At 33.8% G+C, this 15,628-nt stretch overlaps 1 protein-coding gene and 1 pseudogene across 6 annotated transcripts in view; one reads left to right on the forward strand and one right to left on the reverse strand.

Annotated features, from left to right (window-relative positions):
- RBMS2 (RNA binding motif single stranded interacting protein 2) overlaps positions 1 to 13,688 on the reverse strand; it is a 60,205-nt gene extending 46,517 nt beyond the window's left edge. For 2 of the 6 annotated variants that reach the window (XM_031463674.2, XM_010976842.3), the window contains exon 1: positions 27 to 724. The gene's annotated coding sequence lies outside the window, so the exon portion shown is untranslated. Of the gene's footprint in view, positions 1 to 26; positions 725 to 13,132 lie in introns of those variants that run through there. The other 4 variants (XM_064491090.1, XM_064491091.1, XR_004140428.2 and 1 more) reach the window with 4 other exon arrangements.
- On the forward strand, positions 6,657 to 6,835 carry LOC116156568 (small ribosomal subunit protein eS27-like; annotated as a pseudogene).
- Positions 13,689 to 15,628: the final 1,940 nt, after the last annotated feature.

Genomic DNA, 15,628 nt, shown 5'->3' on the forward strand with positions numbered 1-15,628 from the left:
TTTAAGAATGATACCCAGCAACTTACCAATCCAATCCAAGTAGAACAGGGAGATAGAATGAAAGCCTTCAAATCCCGTAAGGCCACTCCACTGCCATCGTGGATATTCTAAGAAATAAATTAGTGCTGTCTGCTTTGCCACAAAAAACATTAAGCCCAAACCCTCCCTTAAATGAACTCTCAGTCTCTATTCTAGTTTTCTTGTCACCTTTTTGCTATAATAATGGGGCAGATAGTACCAACATTCTGCAGAGTAAATACACACATACCAACCCCCAATCTCTAACTTTCATTTCCAATAGGACAGGAAGTGACTGCTCAGCTCAAGGGACACAGGAAGGGTGGGAACAGCCTCACTGAGGGAATTGCAAATGAGGTTGAAAGCACAGAGCCAAGTGCAGCAAATAAATTGATAAAGCCATCTCTCAATGATACCTCATTTTTTTAAGTCCCTTTTCTGCCCTCAGAGATTCATTATATGCCAAGTTATCACTGTCATTTAGCCCCTTAGTTGACGTCTTCTCCCTTAGCCTAACAATGTGATACAAAACCTTAATCTTTAAGGCCTGATTTATAATGGCAGTCAATCTAATTTTTTGTAAAATTCTAATATTCTCAATATGATGTGTTCTTACTGCATTCCTTAATGCTCACTGATGTCTTAGAATGTAAAACAGTTAAAACCATCATGAGTGTTATAGAGCAGCTGACATGAGTTCAAATCCTGACACCACTGTTAGTTACTGTTTATATACAACTTTAGGCCAAGTTACTTAGCATCTCTAATTCACTCATTTCCAAAATGAAGATAATACCCACTTCATCAGCTTTTGGAATCAAATCTAAGTTCTGGTTCAGTCCTATCACTTATAAGCTGAGTGACACTGGGAGAATTACTTCACATGCCTAAATCTTATTTTTTCATCTGTAAAACAGAGTAAATAGTATCTACTTCCTAAAACTGTAGTGAAATGAAGATAGGCAATGCACATAAAGCCCTTAGGAAGGGGCCCGGCACTTGGTAAAGATTCAACAGATGTTACCTCCATTATGATTAATTACTCTACGGTCTCCCAGTGTGTATCCCTCTGGGTATTGTATAACCCAGATTTGATGATCTGAAGTGAACATTTCCAAAAACTAGTATCTTAGTTACATTCAAAAGATAATACTAGGACTAGACACACTAAACTATATAACTGGAAAGTGGATAAGAAATTTCAGAAATCAACCAATCCAATTTCTTCTCTTTCCCTATCTTACATAAACAAACAATCTGAATATTTGGAAATTCTTTTCATAATTCCCAATCTCCTGGAAATTGGTGGAACATCTCTTATCTCTAGAAGAAAGGAAATAATACAGAATCAAAGCACACTAAAGATAAGACATCCCAGCTCCCTTTCCTCTAGAGTCCTACTAATCTAAGAAATAGAAATAGATACAGAAAAAAAAAGTAGTATTTTCTTGTATCCTAAGACTTGGCACCATTTCTCTACTCCAAAAGTAGAAAGTATCAGAAGGTAGATAAAGAAGAATTCAACTGAATAAATTCCATTTCACATAAACTAATACAAAAACCTAGATTTTTATACCCTATCTAGTAAGTTTAGGGCCGTAAAAGTAAAATGACCCAGATTGGTGACCTGATGCCAAAAGTCAATAATGTCAAAGAGCATCAACAAGACTGGAAACTTCATCATCTACTCGGATAAGTATATTTTTAAAGGAGGTTATGGACTCTTATAGAAGTGATGGAGAGGGTGTTGTTGGAGTTCTGTGGTTAGATTCAGGAAGTATATGAGAAGAGGAAGAATTCTATTTCTTCCAGTGTGTTTACTTTGACCTGTCCCCGGCAACCCCAATTTGCTTTGCCCATTATATGGCTCACATTTTTCAGATTTAGTCAGTGCATCTCAAATTCTTGGTTCTTTTGCACTCAGCACTCAAGAGTTGTTCTAAGGGGGGAAAAGTAAAATAAGAGTTATTTGGGAACTTCTCTTGGAAAGAGACGTTTATACCTGTGATTCAACATAGACTGGTTTGTGATTTCTCCAGAAAAACAACACATAAAAAAGATCATACAATACGGTCAAGTTGGATTCATTCCGGGGACACAAGGATGGTTCAACAAATACAAATCAATCAATATTATATGCCACATCAACAGAAGAAAGGATAAAAACCACATGATCATCTCAATAGATGTAGAAAAAGCAATTGATAAAATTCAACATCCATTCATCATAAAAACTCTTACCAAGTTGGGTATAGAGGAGATATATTTCAGCGTAATAAAAACCATATATGACAAACCCACAGCCAACATATTACTCAATGGTGTAAAGCTGAAAGCCTTCCCACTAGAATCTGGAACAAGACAAGGATGCCCACACTCACCACTTCTATTCAACAGAGTATGGGAAGACATAGCCATAGCAATCAAACGAGAAATAAAAGGGATCCAAATTGAAAGGGAAGAGGTAAAACTGTCACTTTATGCAGGTGACATGATACTATATATAGAAAACTCTAAAGACTCCAAACAAAAACTATTAGCACTGATAAACAAATTCAGCAAGGTAGCTGGTTACAAAATTAACATACAGAAATGCTTTCTGTTGCATTTCTTTACACTAACAATGAAATATCAGAAAAGGAAAGTAAAAAATAAATCCCTTTTAAAATGTCATCAAAAAATACTTAGGCATAAATCTGACTAGGGAGGTAAAAGACCTATATATGCTGAGAACTATAAAACACTGATGAAGGAAATTAAAGATGATTTAAACTAATGGAAAGATAACCCATCCTCTTGGATTGGAAGAATTAATACTGTTAAAATGGCCATAGTATCCAAAGCAATCTACAGATTTAATGTAATCCCTATCAAATTACCCAGGATATTTTTCACAACACTAGAACAAATAATCTTAAATTTTACATGGAATCAAAGACCCAGAATTGCCAAAGCAATACTGAAGAAAAAGAATGAAGCTGGAAGCATAACCCTCCCAGACTTCAGACAATACTACAAAGCTACAGTAGTCAAAACAAGATGGTATTGACACAAAAACAGACAAAGGGATCAGTGGAACAGAATAGAGGGCCCAGAAATAAACCCATACACCTAAGGTCAATTAATCTTTGACAACAGAGGCAAGAATATACAATGGAGAAAAGACAGTCTCTTTGGCAAATGGTGCTGGGGAAGCTGGACAGCCACATATAAATCAATGAAGTTAGAACACTCCCTCACCCCATACCCAAAAATAAACTCAAAATGGCTTAAAGACTTAAACATAAGAAAGGACACCATAAGTCTCCTAGAAGAGAACAAGGGCAAAACATTCTCTGACATAAAGCATAACAATGTTTTCCTAGGTCAGTCTACCTAGGAAACAGAAATAGAAGCAAAAATAAACCAATAGGACCTAATTAAACTTATAAGCTTTTGCACAGCAAAGGAGACTATAAACAAAATGAAAAGAAAACCTACAGACCCAGAGGAAATATTTACAAACAATATGAGTGACAAGGGCTTAACTTCCAGAATACACAAACAGTTCATACAACTCAATAACCACAAAAAAAAAAAAAGAACAACCCAATCAAAACATGAGCAGAAGACCTAACCAGACATCTCTCCAATGTAGATATATAGATGGCCAGTAGGTACATGAAAAGATACTCAATATCACTAATTATCAGAGAAATGCAAATCAAAACTACAATGAGGTATCATCTCACACCAGTCAGAATGGCCATCATTAAAAAGTAAGCAAACAACAAGTGCTGGAGAGGGTGCAGAGAAAAGGGAACCCTCTTAACACTGTTGATGGGAATGCAACTTTGTGCAGCCACTATGGAAAACAGTATGGAGATTCCTTAAAAAACTAAAAACAGAATTACCATATGATCCAGCAATCCCACTCCTGGGCATGTATCTGGAGAAAGAGCTCCAATTCGAAAAAGATACACGCACCCCAATGTTCATAGCAGCATTATTTACAATAGCCAAGACATGGAAGCAACCTAAATGTCCATTGACATTGAAAGGATATAAAGATGTAATACACACACACACACACAAAATGGAATATCACTCAGCCATAAAAAGAATGAAATAATGCCATTTGCAGCAACATGAATGGACCTAGAGATTATTATACTAAGTGAAGTAAATCAGAGAAAGACAAATATCATGATATCACTTATATGTGGAATCTAAAAAAATGACCCAAATGAACTTATTTACAAAACAGAGACTCACAGACATAGAAAACAAACTTATGGTTACCAAAGGGGAAAGGGATAAATTGAGAGTTTGGGATTAGCAGATAAAAACTACTACATACAGAAGAGATAAACAATAATATATCTAGCACAGGGAACTATATTCAATAACTTGTAATAACCTATAATGAAAAGAATATGTATATCTGAATAACTGAATCACTATGCTGTTCACTAGAAACTAACACAACATTGTAAATCAACTATACTTCAATTAAAAAATGAAAAAAAAAAAAAAAACACTTTTCATTCAGTGTCTCAGGTAGAAGAGCTGAGGCTAGATCAACTCCGATTTGTATGTTGAAAGATGACTGCATGCCACTATTGGTCCCTCCACATCAGGGTGGAGAACTCCAAAGAATGTAGTACCTGCCGATGTGCCAGGCCCTAGACATAGGACTGGAGCCAGGCTGATGTAGCAGATGTGTCTGAAAGCCGTGAGACAGGGCCAGTTTGTTAGTGGAGTTCTGAATATAGTTCAGAGACCTGAACAAGGTATATTAGGGCTGAGGCCGTTTCTCCCCACCTATTAATATTCTCTTTGGATTATCTTTCCTCCCACTAATTAACTTTTGTGCCCAAAAGTCTAGGTTATGGGAAAAGACCAAAAAGTAGAATTTATTTCATGGTAAAGAGATGAGGTAATGCCTTAAGAAGTGAAAAAAAAAGTTTATTTAACACATCAGCTTCCTTAAGCAGAAAAATCTAAGGATCTGCATCAAATAACAAGAAAAGTTTAGCATTGCCCCCGTCTGATGTAGGATGGAATGGCAAAATTGGTCTAAAACTAGAAATGAGGAAAGTTTGGTCTCTCAACTCCTTGACTTAACTCACTGGAAAACAGGGAGAAAGACAGGAAGCTCTGACGAATTATTTATCTCATACCCTGGATATCAGTGCTAACAGTATATTCTTCTCTCCTGTAACAACAGATACTTCCAGCCAAAACTCACTACAGGGAATAGCCTAACAGAATTTTTAAGTAGACTTATCCTTTGCCAGATATTAAAATACAGGAATCAAATCACCCAGAATCACTGAGCCAGAAAATTAGCGTAATATAGAAAGAAAAGACTAGACTAGATTCTATGCATACTCAGAATGGACTGTATTGATTGGTAATATTATGGTGTCTAAATGTATGTTTCCTTCACACTTGAGAAATTTTGTTTGGCCTCAGCTATCCCTAAAACAAATAACTCATATGATCCCAACAGGGCCCACAAATGAATTCAACAATTAGGTTGAACCAAATGAAACGGTTGTTTCTATAGGTTAAATATGGATCTTTTCTTTTTTTGTGGGGGGAGATAATTAGGTTTTATATATGTAAAATATTATATATATTTTTTTAACAGAGGTACTAAGGATTGAACCCAAGACCCCATGCATGCTAAGCACACACTCTACTACTGAGCTATCCCCTCCCCCACTGAATCTTTTCAAATAGTCAAGTACTGCCAATTTCATATGGTTAAATCTAACATTGCAAAAAGTACAAAAACCATGGGGAAAACGAGTCAGAATACTGATGAACTGGATAGTTCCTTTGCTTTGTCCTCTCTCATTTTCAGATGGAAAAAACCCCAGAGAGGTAAACTCACTTGCATAAGGTCAGGAGGTGAAATAATACCTGGCACCAGAATCCAGACTTTCTGTCTTGATTCAGCATTGTCTCCACATCAATCTGATTTTGCTACAAAATTAAAAATTCTGATAAATACATATTTTGGGGTCAGAAGTAATAAAAGAATAATCCCAGGATTCTTAAGGTCAAAGTTCAGTAATTTTCCTCAAACCAGCTCTTTATCTCAAGTAGCAGTGATACGCAATATTTCAGCCTACTCTTAAGTTGCACAATGGATGCTAATTCTAGGAGTAAACTTATAATGCCAAAAAGAATAAGATCTGTAGAAAACTACAGCTGTAGTTCTGGCTGATTAAGTATTCAAGATTCTACCTGAGCTTTGATTCATTACATATTTAGAAAGTAATTTGCTTGAATACTGCTTTTTTTCTGGGGATAATTTGTACCACATCTGGAAACTCTCAAATGAAACATAAGATTTGAACATAAGAAATAGTTTCTAAAATATCAACATACAGTATTTATAAAGCCACTAATCACTAGCAGGTATTACAGAAGTATAAGCTTGATGAGGACAGGGACTGTGACTATTGTGTGTACCTCATTATATCCCTCGCATTTAACAGTACCTGGCTAATTTAAAATTTAAAATATTTGTCAGCAGTGACACCTCCTCATGAGAACCTGCCTTTTAAAAAGGACCTCCTCCATCCCTGTCCAGAAGAGAAGAGGAGGGAGGAACCTGCCTATTGCAGAGCCCCAATTCCTACCTCATGGATGTGAAATGCTCAGGATGCTGTAAAGTCACCACTCTCTTTAGTCATGCACAAATACTAGTTTATGTGTTGGCTGCTCTACTGTCCCCTGCCAGCTTACAGGAGGAAAAGCAAGGTTTACAGAAAGATGCCCCTTCAAACAGAAGAGCACTAAAAGTACCCTGAAATCAGGATAAATGGGAAACCATCCCAATAAACACATTTTGAATACACACACACACACACAAATTTTTTAAAAATTTTTGTTCAATGAATGAATGGAATATCTCGAACATTAAATTTACATCTGGAAAGATATTACTCATTAAAAACACTGAAAACAGTGTTGATAGTGATGAAATGCCACATTAGGACATTTAGGAGCTTTTTCTATTATATTTAAAATACATATTATTTTCCTTTTATGGCTTATTTTTGTGTCTTTAGGAAGTCAGAGAGCCTGAATTAACTTGTGTCTCTCATCGGTGTATTAGATAAAACTTAACTCCCATTAATCATAAAAAGACACCACCGCAAAAGGCCCGATATAAATTTGTATTCCCGTAACATTTTGTACAAAATTTTTGTAGGCTTTAACTCTACTTGACTGCCTCACCTCTTGCACCCAGATGGTGGGCTCCCAGGAAGCAGACACCAACTTTATTAATATTTTTATCTTTAACACCTAAACATAATTTATGCTCAAGAATGCAATTTTTTTTAAAAAAAATCTCTCCAGTGGGAAATGAATCGCAATAAATATTAAGAAAGCACTGCCACCTCCTGGATAATATAGGTTGTGCATCCTTTAGCAACCTCCAGGAAGAGAAAGCATAGATTTGTATATAGGTAGATCAAAAGTTTGAAATTTAAACCCAATTCTATCATTTGCTATGTTAAACTGGAACCTCAGTCTTTTAAAACATCGGTTTCCCCTTCTACAAAATGGGCATAGTATCTGTCCTATCTCTCAGGGATTATCATGACAGTCAAATTAGATAATAACTGTAAAAGTACTTTGTTCATTATAAAGCATTTTCCAAGTATAAGCCCACACTTGATATTTACTATACCATGTTGCATCTAACAAACTCATCTTATTTTTAATTATTTTATTCACACAGTAGTTGTCTTAATAAATCCATCTTATTCCTTACCACAAATCTAAGTAAATAACCTGCAGCTTGAGGGTCAGAGCCAACTCATTAAATTTCAGATGCCTAATGGCAAATTTCTCTCTTTATATGTTAATGTAGGTTCACTATCATCAACTTATTAACATGTACATAATATAATATGTTGCTGAACATAAAAATACGCTAAAATTAAAACTACTTGGAGATTGATGCTGGGAAAGCTGGACAGCTACATGTAAAAGAATGAAGTTAGAGTATTCTCTAACACCATATATAAAAATAAACTCAAAATGGATGAAAGACCTAAATGTAAGACCAGATTACTATTAAACTTCTAGAGGAAAACACAGACAGAACACTCTGACATAAATCACAGCAATATTTTTTTTAAACCAGCTCCTAGAGTAATAGAAATAAAAGCAAAAATAAACAAATGGGACCTAATTAAACACAAAAGCTTTTGCACATTTAAGGATACCATAAACAAAACAAAAAAATCTTACAGAATGGGAGAAAATATTTACAAATGATACAACTGACAAGGGACTGATTTCTAAAATATACAAACAGCTCATACAGCTTAATATTTAAAAAAAAAGCAACCCAATCAAAAAATGGGCAGAGACCTAAACAGACATCTCTCCAAAGAAAACATCCAGATGGCCAACAGGCACATGAAAAGATGCTCAATATCGCTAATTATCAGAGAAACACAAATCAAAACTACAATGAGATATCATCTCACACCAGTCAGAATGGCCATTATTATCATTAAAAAGTCTACAAATAATAAATGCTAGAGAGTATGTGGAGAAAAGGGAACTCTCCTACACTGTTGGTGGGAATGTAAATTGGTGCAGCCACTATGGAGGACAGTATGGAGGTTCCTTAAAAAACTAAAAATAGACTTACTATATGATTCAGTAATCCCACTCCTGGGCATATATCCAGAGAAAACTGTAATTTGAAAAAACACATGCACCCCAATGTTCATAGCAGCACTATTTACAATAGCCAACATGGAAATAACCTAAGTGTCCATCGACAGATGACTGGGTAAAGAAGATGTGATATATATATAATATAAACATATCATAGTTATTAAAATTCGTAAGTTCATAATAGTTTTTAAAACTCTAACTGATCAACTTTGGAGGACATTACAGAACCGACTTATTATTCTAAAAATTATCGAGTAAAGAGAAACAAGTCAAATATATAGCCATATGAACTGTATCTCTGAATAACCAAATAGCTGATGAAGCAAAGTCCTTCTATATAGAAGAATTCAAAATAATAAAGAATGAAGGAATGATGGAATGGCACCAGTTTGTAACCTCTAGTGAAACAGCTGATCCAGGCAATGATTATCAAAGGTTACTAAAAATCATTAGGTTAAAAACTGATTGGGTATCATAAGGAAAAAAAACTAAATACAAATATCCCTTATGAATATAGATGTGAAAAACCTTAACAAAATATTAGTAAACTGAATTCAGAAACATACAAAAAAAGGTTTGTACACCATGAGCAACTGCGATTAACTCCATGAACCCATTGGGTTAAATGTTCAAAAACCAAGTAATGTTATATGGCATATTAATAGAATAAAGGACAAAATGGACATGATTATCTCAGTAAATGCAGGATTTGACAAAATCCAATACCTATTCATGATAAAATCTCTCAACTGACTAATAGAAAGAAATGTCTTCATTTTGATAATAAAGAACAGTTATGAAAACCCTACAGCTAATTTCATACTTAATGCTGAAAGATTGAATGCATTCCCCTGAAAATCAGAACAAGGCAAGGGTGCCTATGCTCACCATTTCTATTCAACATTATGCTGGAAGTTCTAGACAATGCCCTAAGAAAAAGCAACAACCACAAAACCAAATAGCTTAACTGCATCCAGACTGGAAATGAAGAAGTAAAACTGTCCTTATTCACAAACATGATTGTCTATGTAGAAAATCCTACGGAACCCACAATAAAACTACTAGAATTAATAAGTGAGTCCAGCGAGGTCACAGGATACAAGATCAATATGTAAAAATCAACAGAATGAAGTGAAATATATACAAGATCTTGTGGTAGCTCACAGCGAAAAAAAAATGTGACAATGAATATAAGTATGTTCATCTATAACTGAAAAATTGTGCTCTACACTGGAATTTGACACAACATTGTACAATGACTGTAACTCAATAAAAAATGTTAAAAAAAATAAAAATAAAAAATGAAGCCAGTTTAAAAAAAGACTGAAGTGAAATTAAAAAAAAATTCCACTCATAATATCAAAAGGAATTAAATATTCAGAAATAAATTTACAAATATAAGATTTATACACTGAAAATTTTAAAACATTGCTGAGAGAAATTAAAGAAATAATTGTTAAGATGGTAGTTTCCCCCAAACTGATATACAGTTTCAATGCAATTCCTATCAAAATCCTAGTAGGCTTCTTTGTAGAAGCTGACAAACTAACAGAAGTGCAAAGGACCTAGAAGAACCAAAACAATTTTGAAAAAGAACAAGTTGAAAGATTTACACTAATTGATTTCAAAACTTACTAGAAAGCAAAAGTAATCAAGATAATTTGGTGTTGTTATAAAGATGTGAATGCAGATCAATGGAACAGAACTGAGAGACCAGAAAGAAATCCTTAAATTTATGACCAATTAATTTTCAACAAAGGTGCCAAGACAATTCAAGCTGGGATAACTGGATATCCATATGCAAAAAAGATAAACCTTATCTCATACCATACACAAAAATTAATTCAAAATGAATCACAGAATTAAATGTAAAAGCTAAAACTACAGTCTTTTAGAAGAAAACACAGGAGGAAATCTTCATGACTCTGGGCTACCAGAGTTCTTAGACACAACACAAAAGTATGAGCTGTAGAAGAAAAGTACAATAAATTGGACTTCATTAAAATATAAAACTTTTAACTTTCAAAAGATACCACTAAGAAAGTGAAAAAACAAGCCACTGGCTGGAAGAAAATACTGCAAATCACACATCTGATGAAAGACTTGTATCTAGGATAAACAAAGAACTCTATCCAATTAAGACAATACCCCAATTTAAAAATTTGCAAAGGACTTGAATAGACATTTCACCAAAGACATCCAAATGATTAATAAGTACATGAAAAGGTGCTAAGAATCATTAGGTTTTAGGGAAATGCAAATTAAACACACAATAAGATACTACTATACACCCGTTAGAATGGCTATAGTAAAAAAGACAGACAAATGGATCTAGAGATTATCACACTAAGAGAAGTCAGAGAAAGACAATTATATGAAATCACTTATATGTGGGGTCTAAAAAGGTGATACAAATGAATTTACTTACAAACAGAAAGAGACTCAGATATAGAAAACAAATGTATGGTTACTAAAGGGGAATGTGGGAGGGGACAAATTAGGAGTTTAGGATTAACAGATACACACTACTATATATAAAATAGATAATAAAGACCTAGTGTATAGCACAGGGAACTATACTCAGTATCTTGTAATAACCTACAATGGAAAAGAATCTGAAAAAAATATATACACAGATGTATCTGAATCACTTTGCTGTACAGCAGAAACACATTATAAATCAACTACACTTCAATTTTAAAAACGGGTAATAATAAAGTATTGATGACAATGTAGAGAAACTAAAACGCTCAGACATTGCTGGTAGGAATGTAACATGGTACAGTCACTTTGGAAAACAGTTTGGCAGTTGCTTTAATAAAAAGTTTTAATATCCTGTAGAGAAGTCCAGACCCTTCCTCATTATTTTTCAAAATCATCTTGGGTTCTCTGTTTTGTCTGCTACTAAAATTTTTAGGATTCAAGAAAATTCTGTGCAAAACCTGTTGAGATTTTGATTGGAACTGTGTTAAGTTTATAAATTACTTTGGAAAGAGCCTCTGTATTTTTGATAGTTTCCCTCCATTTAACACAGTATATTAGTTATCAATTGCTGCATAAAATTACCGTAAAGTTAGTGGTATAAAATAACAGATATTTATTATCTCACAATTTCTATGAGTCAATTGCTACAGTCTAAGTGTTGGCCAGGGCTGAGTTCTCATCTATGGCACAAGCTGGGAAGGACTCACTTCTGTCACACGAGTTTTGGCAGCATTCAGTTCCTTGCAGGCTGTTGGATGAGAAACTTACTTTCTTACTGGGTGTTAGCTGGGGTCTGCCTTATATTCTTTATCATGTGGTCTTCTTAGGACAGCTTACAACATGACAACTAGTTTCTTGAAAGCCAACAAGAGACAGTAACTTTTGCCATATTCTATTTGCTAGAAGCAAATCAAAGGTCCCATTCATACTCAAGAGAAGGGGATTACACAAGGGCATTAATATCAGGAGGCAGGGATTATGGGAGGCAGCTTACAATTTGCAATATATGGTATACATTTCCACTTACTAATCTCTCTGTAAAATTCTTACGCATCTTACATTAGGTTAACTCATGTGTACTTCTCAGTTTTTAAAACTGAGAAACAGGCATAATTATTACTTCAATATAGGAACACCATTGCATTTCGGATACTGATCTTTCATTTGGCAACCTTGCTGAACTCTTATTAGCCCCAACAATTTACCTGCCACTTGGATTTTCCTAATATCATTTGTGAATAATGACAATTTTGCTTCTTCTCTTGTAATCTTTATATCATTTTTTTTGTCTTTTTGGACAATAATAAGACCTCCAATAAAATATTTAACGGAAGTTATGATACCAGGCCTGTTCCCTAATAAACCCTTTGTTAGGTTTAATAGGATACTCCTTTTCTTGTCCAGCTTGCTAAGAGCTTTAAGGATGAATAGGCACTTAATTTTATCAAATACTTCTGCAATGACCAGGAAGATCAAATATATTTTCTCTCTTCATCTGTTGATTTTGTAAATTATGCAAGTTTTCTAATGTTAAACCAGTCTTGCATCCTTGGAATAAATATTCCTTGGTCATGAAATGTATATTTTGTGACTTTTGTATCTTTGTCTTTATAATTACCTTTCCTAAACTGTCTTGGTCTGGTTTTGGTTTCAAAGTTTATACTAATTAACAAAACAAATTATGAAGTTTTTCTTCTTTTCCTATTTCGTGGAACAAAGTACGTAAGATTGGGATTATCTATCCTTGAAAGTTTCATAGCGCTCCCACATAAAACTTTTCTTTTTCTGTGTAAATGTTTAAACTACAAAACTTCTCATCTCAGCAGTAGGTAACACTTTCTGTTAGTCTCTGTGACAGCTATTCTAAATATTTACCATTCTTGGGCTTTCTACCTCACTTTTTCTCCCTATAGTCTTAGCATATAATACTTACCTGCTATCAAACTTTTCATCTCTACTGGCCTTCCTCTTCATACTGAGATGATGATTTTCTTAAAAAGACAAAGCAAAAACACACATGCCAAACAAACAAAAGCCCCTCCCCTGAACTCTAGATTCTTCCATAGCTATTTTTGTTCTTTTCATTTTCCCCATAGTCAAGAGTTGTCGACAATTCCTAAGTGTCTTCATCTCTTACTTGTTTTTTTCCCCATTCATTTTCTTTACTATAAGTTATGTTAGATTTGGGAAATCATTCATGGGTTATATAAAAACACAACATAATCAGATTTGCATTTCTGAAAGATCACTTGTGACTATACTGTAAGAAGAGATTGGAAGTGAGTGAAACTGATAGGAGGGAGACCTAAATCAAGAAGCTTAACTAGGATATTAGCGATGGTAGCAGTGCGAATGGGGAGAAGCGGATGGATTTGAAACCTATTATATTATAGGATCTGAAGGATGAGGAAATCAAAGATTAAATGTGTATCCAGCTGAATAATGGGTTTGATATTCACTAAACAGAAAATACAAATTAAGAAATCTGACTACATAAAGATAAAAAATTCCTACACGGCAAAAACTGTAAAAGGAAAATCAAAAGTCAAATGATAAACCAAGAGGGGGAAGGAATGTATGCAACTCATTTCACAAAGGACTAAACAGCAAAATTTTAATAGCCAACAAAAATGTGGGAAAATACATGAATAATTCATAAAAAAGGAAACACAAATGGTTCTTAAACATATAAAAAGATGCTCAACCTCATTCATAATTTTTAAAAAGTAAAATAAAAACAACACTGAGATACCATTTTATACCTCTTGGAAAGACAGACATTAAAAAAAAGTGATAATGAACTGAGGTGAGGGTAGAAAAACAAGTACTCTAATTGCTGGTGATACTGTAAAATGGTATGACCAAATATGGAACGCAACATGGAAACATCTATCAAAGTTATGAATGTATATACCTTTTGACTCAGCAATTCTAGGAATTTAACCTACCGTTATATTTGCAAACCTGCAAAATAAAATGATATATAATCTTATTCACTGCAGCATTGTAATAGCTAGAGTAACCATAAAGCACATTGTTTTGTCCAAATTGGGACACTTTTATAAGAGGAAGAGGGCATTATTAATATTTAAGCTGGGACAACTGGCATAGCTGAGACTGTCCCAAGCAAACCAGGAAAATAATATAAATATTCACCAACAGGAGACTTTTAAAATAATAATGATACATCCAGACTTGGAATACTGCATAGCCACAAAAGGTAGCACATTGTATACTGTTGTGGAAGGTTCTCCAAGATGTACAGTTTAAAAAAAAATTAAGGAAAAAAACCCAAAACAGTTCTTACAGTATGTTACCATTTGTGTAAAAGAGGGAAAAATATAACTGCTTAGATATGAATAAAATATATCTGGAAGGATAGCTAGAAAACCAATAACAATGTTTGCCTCTGGGGAGGGAAAGTGGGTAATAAGGAAACAGAAACAAGAAGGTGACTTCACTATATGTCCTTTGTACCTTTTGAATTGCGAACCAGATGAATAAGTAAAATTTTAAAAGAAAACTGTCCTAGTAATGAGTTGGCTAATTGATAACTTTTATGATGTTTATTTTTCCCCTGCTTGAGCCTATATGCTGAATAATGAAAATTCTCTTAAACACTGTAATCCTACAGAGTTCCTTAAATAGTTTTAAAATATTTTAATTCTGCTATAAATATAAGAATAAGAATTATGCAAATCAAAACTAAGATAATACTTCATAAAAATCTGAAATCAAGTACCAGTATTATTAGTGACTATCACAGAAAATTTATATGTAGTATTACTTTTTTCCAATTCCTGTGTTTAAAATTTCTCACAAAACAGCAATTATTTTAGTAATCACTTTCATACATCATAAACTTACTTGGCACCTTCTGTACTTTTTACTGTGATCTAATTAAACTGGACTGGAATAATAAATGCCAATCAGTGAGTAAATACACTTAGCTCTGAAAATCTCTTACCTAAGTGGTAGTTACTATATAAATTATCTGATAATTTTAAATTGTTTTATCTAAAAATTTCTCAAAGATCAGAGAGCTGTAACCGTAGCTTTTAACAAATTGACAGGCAAAGGTGGATGATGTAAAAAATTTCAAATTACACAAGATCTTGAGAAATTATGACTTATGGAGTGTTCAAATAGATAAGTGTGGTTAAAAATTAATGTTACCTAGTCTTTTAGAAAATGGCTTTGTTCACTATATCTTTCATATTCTTCAGGTTAAAAGAAAATGAGTATTAATATGCTATCAACCACATTCTGAAGGTTTTTTTTTTTTCTGCTGTTTCAAATTCTTTCAAATTAGGTTTAGTCTACAATAAGCTTTTAAAAATCTTTTTTAGGGACTCAAGCAAAATCTACATTCTCTTAGCATCTTATAATGATTCAGACTTGCTACAATCTATTCTTAAGGCCATCAGAA

The sequence above is a fragment of the Camelus dromedarius genome, chromosome 11 (genome assembly GCF_036321535.1).
Source record: "Camelus dromedarius isolate mCamDro1 chromosome 11, mCamDro1.pat, whole genome shotgun sequence".
NCBI classification, from domain to species: domain Eukaryota; kingdom Metazoa; phylum Chordata; class Mammalia; order Artiodactyla; family Camelidae; genus Camelus; species Camelus dromedarius.